The sequence below is a fragment of the Varroa jacobsoni genome, unplaced genomic scaffold (assembly GCF_002532875.2).
Source record: "Varroa jacobsoni isolate VJ856 unplaced genomic scaffold, vjacob_1.0 scaffold_787, whole genome shotgun sequence".
NCBI classification, from domain to species: Eukaryota; Metazoa; Arthropoda; class Arachnida; order Mesostigmata; family Varroidae; genus Varroa; species Varroa jacobsoni.
The window spans coordinates 248279-256849 of NW_019213689.1; the positions used below are offsets into that span (position 1 = coordinate 248279).

The window sequence follows — 8571 nt, forward strand, 5'->3', positions numbered from 1 at the left end:
ACATCGGAAGTCCACAATAATTCTGAACTGCTCGGCACCTTTACAGCTGCCAGCGTTGATGTAGATACGAAACAGATCGAGATTCATTTGTTGGACTTACTTACTGAAAAGGGTAAGTCGGATAAAAACAAAAAAACAATGTTTGAAATAAACCCCCCACACATATTTAGTCAATCGTTGTTGATATTCGTGATAATCATTTTCGTGTGTGTTGAAGGGAGGGACTATATAAACGTGCACGGCTTAACAAACCAATGGCAGACAATATAGTTTATATATATTTACTTTTGTCTCCTTTATGCGTGGCGCAAGCTACTGTTGGCGCGTGCTATTTTCCTGAACGGCGGGAACGAACAAACGTTAGACATTACAATCTCCGAACCTCGCGCGCGTGGGACTGAGCGAATAAACAACGGCAAAATCAGTAATAGGCGCCAATGGACCGGGTAGTCATGAAAAGTAGCAGAAATTACTACATGAGACAATTAGCTGACGTAGGTGATTGCCCATTTACCCAATCCATCATGCATAGATTTTGCTGCCTCATGTATTTTAGTTGAATGGTATCAGTTTAGATAACGTTATATCGAACGCTGTGAAACGTGGCACGGCGCTGTAGAACACTACGTTTAGTGCCGAACTTCTGTTTTCAATAAACCCGTTGTATGAAACACTAAGTTATACGTTTGCTTGTGTGGATTGAAATAGACCTTCTAGAGGCTGTGACTTTACAATGAAGTGGCGATAAATACCAGCTGTATTTTTGTTAGTAATTGTCTCATTTTAGAATTGTCGTTAAAGCAGTCACTTGCGACATGGAGTCAGCTGTGCTATCCTATACACCTACATAGTATACTTTTACTTTTGCAACGGCTGGCACACCTCGACGGCAATTTAGTTATGTGTATTGTAATTCATAGACAATAAAAAAAAAAAAAAAAAAAAAAAACAACGCTGTACTGCTAAAGCACGTGTTTTTGCCGCTGCTGCTGCCAGTTCAGATCTGTACGAATTAGCAGAATGCTTTCTACTGATACTCCAATGTTCTGTCCTACGAAACCCATGATTATGAGAAAAACAGAATAGTCTTGTCTAATTAGCAGCCAGGGAGCAACTAGACAAACGGAACAGAAATTCTACGTTCACGGACGTTAGATAACGAAGTGCATAGTTATTGTGCTAGCTTTCTCTTTGTCCTGGAAGATCGCCCAGTGACAAATTTCGCTTAGATATTTGCTGTCCTGATATGTTTTTTACTTTATAGAAGGTTTTTTTAGGTTATTGTATACGTTCGGACTAAGCAAATGAAGTGATACACTTCAATAAATGCTTCGTCAACCTACTAGACTGATACTTCACTTCTGTGAACTTAATCGGCACTCGCATACGCTGTACACAACATATATAGAGAGCTATTTTTTTTCCTAGCAGATGAAAATGTAATTTTAAGCTTAAAGAATTATCATTTGGTTCAACTTTTAAAATGGAAATTATGTCATAATAGTAGCAGGATTCCAGTCTGAATTAGCGACTCGCCACGAATCTTACGCGTGTCGATTTAATGAATTAGTATAGTGAAGCTCGGAGGCGTTTGGGATCCTACAAGTGGCTGAAAATTTTCCCTGCGTCCTTGTTTCACCATTTTACTGGACGTTCGGAAAATCGTTTGTCCTGCATCAGAGTGAGAAGCCTATATTATTTTGCAGCTATCTTGCTTATTAGGAATTGCCAAATTAACATGATATAGTGACTGCCACTGATACGCCCGTTAAAAACAAATTTCCACTATCTTTGTTTTGCCTTGGAACAGATAAAAATCAACAACATTTAAAATCATCGATACTCGTGATCTCTCCAGATGAAAAATTAATGATCAGCTGAAAGATGGCAAATTCAACGACAGCACGGCAGTATATATATATATATACTAATTCTGCATAAATCCAACTGTTGAAAAAGGTCGTCCAAAGTAAAAACTCGGCCTGTCATAACTGGACGGATTTACCTATATAATTACTATCATCGACTAAAGACGTCTCTAGAAATGACGGTAACTTTAGCCATCGTAGCCAATAGTTTATGTACACTGACTCATCGTTTTTTAAACTTCATATTCTGTTAAGAAGGTGTTATTAATAGATCTCAAGGGGCAACTCTAGTATGCCTATATCGGCGTTCGACAATACACAATTGATAATATTCTCTTTTGTTCTTTTCTTCAATAGTTCTACTTGAAGTTTTGTGGTGTCTTCCCTTCAATTGGAAATAGTAATCATTCATTGAGTGCGTCGGTCGATAGTCGTCGGTCCTATAATGCGTTCAGTCGCAAGAAGTAGCAGCAGATCAATGACTATAGTAAGCATCTGTTCCAGTGCCGAAGTTCTAGCCTGACCTCATAGCTCCGGCAAAAAATAGTGTCCCTCATAACAAAGCTTTTGTTGAAAACAAATGTAACTCAAATATGATTTCTGTTAGAAATTATCACAAGCTTGCAAATCTCGTCTGCAGAATATAGTTACGATTTCTAGGAGTAAGCCTCGTAGAACTTGTTTTTTAGTCCTGTTGTTCAACGATATAGTAAACTTATATATTAATTTGAAAGCCTTTAAAACTGTTTATGTCAAAAGTGCCCCACGCTAGGTGCGGACGAACATTCTTTCTTCGTATTATTAATTAATCATTGGCTATAAATATGTATTACACCTTAGTCTAGCCTGTTGTAAAATAAATTTAGCTAATACTCTAGGGTGTCCTTTTCTATGAAGTCCATTTTTTACTGATGGCATCCTGGTCACTTTTGTTTACTTTTTGGCACAGATGTTTGCCTCACGGTATTCGTAAGGGTATCGATTGTATCCATATATATGGTAACTATTTATAATGCGATCACGCTCCATCTAGGCGAGCTTCAAGCCGATTAATATCGACTTCAATCATAGCTTCACTGCGTTACGAAGGTCTGGACATCCCCACTCTAGAAGTTGTATTTTTTTTACCTTCACCCCCCCCCCCCCCCCCCCCCGCAAACCTGGATCCGTTCACTCCGTTTCTCTGAGCTGTCTTGGCCTGACCAAATTTTTAGGACAATTTTTACAGAGCTACACCGCTTGGTACGGTGTGTTATGAATGCGACTTTCCTGCTTTGCCAATATATCAAATAAAACAATATATATTCTCTCGGGCCTCAACAGAAACTCAGGAACTCCTTCGCCGCTGAAAGTGATCTGCACACTTCTTCTGTTGCGTCATTCCGCGATTCTTATGTTCCTAAAGTCTTCATAACAACTTCAATAAAGTTGTTCGTAAATTGCTTTTTTTTTTTTTATTCGAAGTTCGTTAAAAAGCTTTTCCAACTGTGTGCTTCACCCGACAAGACACCGCATAACGCAATACTTTCTCCAGCAAAATTCTCATAAGCCCCGTTGCAGATCTACTGTTACTTAGTAGGGCCACGCCTCAATTACAGTGGCCACCGGACAATCGAGTACTATCAACGCTTCTTCGATATTTAGTCAATATTCGCGCACCCGTCAAAGGCCGTTCACCGGACGAAATAGATTGTTGTGCTTCCCTGTCACGATGCTTCGTTCCTTCGACCATCTAACGGTTCATCGTGAAATGTCGCTTTGTCTTTCTTTATACTATGGCTCCTTCGCTGTTTTCTCTGTGACTGCCACCCAATGAATTCATACACATTCACACTGATATGATGGCATACCACTCCGCTCAGATGGGGCCGATGGCAATAAATGATCGATCGAAAACTTCACAATAATCGATGTGGGTAATTCCGAATTGATGGTCTACTGAGAAGCATCTCTGTTAGCAAAAAGGCTTGATGGTAAACATTTGAAAAGAAGCAACTATATCATTTTTAGCGAATATATATTTCATACGGGGGCAACACCGTGAAGAAATTAGATCGTTTTACAGTTACGGATGAGTTATACAATAACCAATTTGAGATAATGGTTTCATATTTTTTCAGTCGTGACCATTCAGATTCAGTTTATTACAAGCACACCAATCTGCATGTCCCATTAGTCTATCTTCAACCTTTAGACAGCAGGGATCAACTGAGCGTATTAGTGACTGAGAAGAAAATATGATTTCAACAAGTTACTACGATCCACCATACCAACCGTCCGCACATAAACACGTTTTCACGAGACCACGCGAAGAGACAGAGGTTTCACTTACGTCATCCATCACGCGTTTGGGGGGGGGGGGGGTACCCGTTGCATATCACTCAACGCATTGAACTTTTATAGAAACGTGGAAGCCTTGCACTTTAGAGGTTTGGCTATCACGTGCAGTAGTGGCCACTTATTTTAAAGCAGACGGCCGGGACAGCACCCAGTCAGAGTCGTTCATCTTCTATGCGGGATATTTGTTTGGATCACTCGCTCGTGACAATTTCATATGCTACTTACCTTATCTAGATATTCGTCCTCTGCACACACATAGGGTCGATCCGGTCCTCTATATCCTCAAACGTACCGTATCGCTTTCTGACCGATTCCCAGAAGTAGCCTGCGCTCTTATCTAACTCATCTGTCTCGTAGTGCGTCGTATCGGCACCGTGGTACGGGCCCTTAAATTCGGCCCCCCTTTCCCAAAGCGCCCTTCTTCTCGAATCTCTACTCAATCTTCCGTTGCATGCCATACATCTATACGCACAGGGACACGGGCATACGCACGAAAAGTTCTACAGGGGATCCACGGCAGCAGCAAGAGACGAGATTCACGCAGAAGCGTCAGCAAAAGATAGGCCGACTGCAGAAAATGACTTCAGCAGACGAAAGAAGCGGCCGGAAAGGGAAAAGGATGGCAAAACGAGCAGCGTCTGTTGCAGGTCGGCAACTGGCAATCGGCGGACCGTTCCTTTGAGTTTTAACTGAAAAATACGCACGCCTGTCGTCAGTCGCTTCTGCCACTAGTGTGCTCTCCGGTTAGTTCCAGTAAACTCAAAACCGGTTGACGATATACGGGATCGTATTGTCTGCAATATACGACAATATTGCCACTTGATTTCTCTTCAGCAATTGCCATCTTAGAACAGATTCAGTTCTGCATTAATTGGTAATAAAATTATTGAAAACTGCCGTATCAAAGCTTTTTTACGGTTCCGCTTATATTACGTTGATAGCAGAATATTTTTTAGTGTATACTATAGTGAATTAGAAACTCTACTTGGAGCATTATATTTATGCTACTTAGAGCTAATATTTATGCTACAATGCATGATTAGGATATCTGTTTTCAGCTTGTGTTTTTCAAGCCTTGATAGCCTAGCTTTCTGCTTATTTTCGTTTCCTAAACGCCTCAATAAGCTATAAACGGCGTTTTGTGAAAAAATTCGATTTTCAAGTTGTTTCCTATCTAGATTTTCCTCGGCAAAGTTATTACGGCGTACTTTTGAAACAATTGTTCGTTAACTTTGAGAAAGTTCACAGTTATTTTGCTATTTTCGCCCTGTATGATGCCCATTCCAAGGGGACTGCATCAAGTTCACCTATATTACAGAAACAGTTATGACTGACCTTCACATCGCTTGGCTACTTTTATCGAAGGCGCGAACAACTCGAACCACCCCCATACGACTTTACACCTTCGGCGTAATTTTAAAAGATCTATTAAGTTCTATTTTCGCATGCTGAGTGTATCTAACAATACGTTTCACCGATTTCTACGATTGAAATTAATAGAACAAAATTAGTGGTTGAGAAGCACATAGATTGCCAACCCTCGGTTTAGTAGCAGATATGTAATATCTGGGCGAGCGTCTTCATCCACAACTGGTTGACATGGGCAATAGGAATTACACTGAAAAATATGATAATGTCATAGAATTTAATTTGAGAACGTTTCTTAATGAGGGGTGTGACGTAGTCAGATTGGACTTTTCATAATGTGCACGCAAAAAATCGCTCGTTTAAACTTGTTGTACATAGAGGAGATTATGAATCTTGTTCCTGAAAGACGATCGTAAGTAACACCGTAAGATTTTCGTCATCTCTCTGTATAATGAACATATTTAAAACAAATGCTCCTCTTGAAAGTTCTCGTTTTTATAAAACAGGATAAACAGAGAAGAGAGAACACAACTGACACTTTCATATACAAAAAAAAGAGGGCTAGTCTTGCGACAGAGACAAAAAGAAAGCGTTCTATAAGGATTATATGTGCCATTTTTGTGAGGATAAATATCCATAGCTTTCTTTTTTATATTACCCCTATAATGTTCTAGATGTCGACAGCGGGGCTCAGATCAGCAATCTTTAATTCTTCCAATTGCTTTAAGTTCTCAAAACTATTCTATTATAAGTAACGCAAGAACTTTAAGCTTACATGCTTGACTTTACTAAATAAAGCGAAACAATGAAAAAGCTATACTATTCATCGTATATATTTACCCTGCATCGAATTTTAAGTTTTCCGTTACTTATCACAAGCTACATAACAGCCTCTAAAACTAAAAATGTGACAGGCCGTTTATGTTTTAACCCGTATAGTTTTAGAAGCATGATGAATACTCCTTATATTCTAAAATGCGGTAGAACTTCCGTATTTAGCAAAAAGGGTAAGCGCTAAGCGAGATACAGTTTCTGGTTAAGACTCGGTAAATCGTCACGTAACTTATAAATCGTGTTGGACTAACCACGTAACTAGGGTATTGCGTTGTGGAGCAGCACTGACCAGCGCGATACCTACGATAAGAGACCCCTAATCTATATTCGTGCTACTTTTCGTCAATTTTGTATCGTACGATATCTTAAAAAGCACTGAAAAAGCGATTTTGCGCCACGATAAAAGCAAATCTTGCAGCAGATATAGCTAAATATATGCATATATGTGACCGAAGAATATCATATGGGTGGATTTTAGGTTTAAATCAACCAGTTAAAACCGATCTCTCTTAAGTTGGAGGCACCGTAGGACTAAGCCCTTGGACAGCTGTGTCCTCATGCTTGAGGCATTTGTCCTGCAACGAATGAATGGCAGCTTGAAAAGATATCCGCGCTTATCAATAATGCGCTTATTGGTAGTTGTTGACGGCGTACAACAATACGACTCTACCGACTATCTTGGCCTGGCTGTTTCCTCTATCAAACACTGTGGCACTTTTTGCCGTGTTTCAACTTTACTAATCAATAACTTGCCATCATTAATAACGTCTGCACATTCTGTTTTTTAGTTTGAGTTGATTATGAAGTACGTTGTCCCCTTGTGCTTTGTTTGTAGCAGATCAGCTAACGTTCTGCCACGATCCAGAGCAAATCAGACGTCTGTCTCAGACGTAACTGTTGAAGAGCAATCAGAAAGCATTCTTTTTTTTGTTCATCTTCAGAGTGAAATTAACCAAAAGAAATTCTCCCCTCTTCAAAATTGTCGTAGCTGCACGTACGGACAGATACAGAAACGATTAGAAATCGTCGATATTTACGACGTCGCACACCGCCCGTGTAGACGGGCCTGGTGATGGTTACTTGTTCTTTCTATCCCCTCGTCTTCTTCGAGTCTGACTAGCTACGACAACTACTGCTATTACTACAAGCCCATTCGAGCAGAAGTCCGATACAACTCCTCTGGGGCTTGCTGCCGGGCTTCCTCTCCGGCCGCGCAAGGAACCTATGAGGTAGTGATGTGCTTTGTGCCGTCTTCACTTGAACCTCCTGCATGATTCAGCGGACAACACACTCACAACGGCACTTCCGGCGGCAGTTCGACGAATACGGCAGTAAAGGTCAGGCCGAATTACTGCTGAAATAATCCTGCCGCCACTAGCTCCATCACTGTGATTCTACACAACGAAACAGAACGCAAAAGCGCGTCAGCCTATCCGCAGAAGTATGCCCATTGCAACAGAAGTGTCGAAGCAGTTGTAAATAAATATAAGTAGAAAAGCTCATCAGACGAGTGGGAGGATAGACGATGAAACCGATGAAAAAAAAAAGAGAGATTCAAACGAAAGACCGACCCTGCACAGAAAAATCACCCCCTAATTTTCCATCTTTGAGAAAAAAAAAGTCAAAAATCAACGGTTAAAAGATGAGACTAAGACGACGAGGGCAGCACATCAGCTACCGCAGCTGGTGCACCAATAGCAGTTAAGCTAACTCGGCACAATGTCAGACTAAGCATATTAGCAGTATAGTAAAACAAGACAGATTATCGACCAGGCTCGCATATCTTCCTTGTTCCATTTAACTGTGAGCGCAGACGGGAATAAGCGACATAAACATGCCCGAATAGATATCCCAAATTTTCATTAACGGGCCTGGTATTGATCGAGATGATTCAGGCACGAGTATCGGAGACGCCAATGTCGATAACGTACATCACAGCGATAGCTGCTTAAGGCTATCGTGTACTGACAACTATTAATTTTCATACCCGCACTGTATGCAATCACCAGGCCAGTCCGTCGAAGCAGGCTTCATTCAACAGGCATTATACATCGCCGACGGGTAACTATTAGGGCAGCCTGAATACGGAAGTCAAAAACACATCAGTCAGTTAAAGCCTTTTTTTTTGAGTGTGCGAAAAGGGAAAGAAAAACAGTATCCG

The 8571-nt window shown here is 40.6% G+C and overlaps 1 protein-coding gene across 1 annotated transcript in view; it reads right to left on the reverse strand.

Annotated features, from left to right (window-relative positions):
• Positions 1–4450, reverse strand: part of LOC111263733 (uncharacterized) — a 35020-nt gene extending 30570 nt beyond the window's left edge. The window contains exon 1 of the mRNA XM_086969775.1: positions 4434–4450. The gene's annotated coding sequence lies outside the window, so the exon portion shown is untranslated. The remainder of the gene's footprint in view (positions 1–4433) is intronic.
• Positions 4451–8571: the final 4121 nt, after the last annotated feature.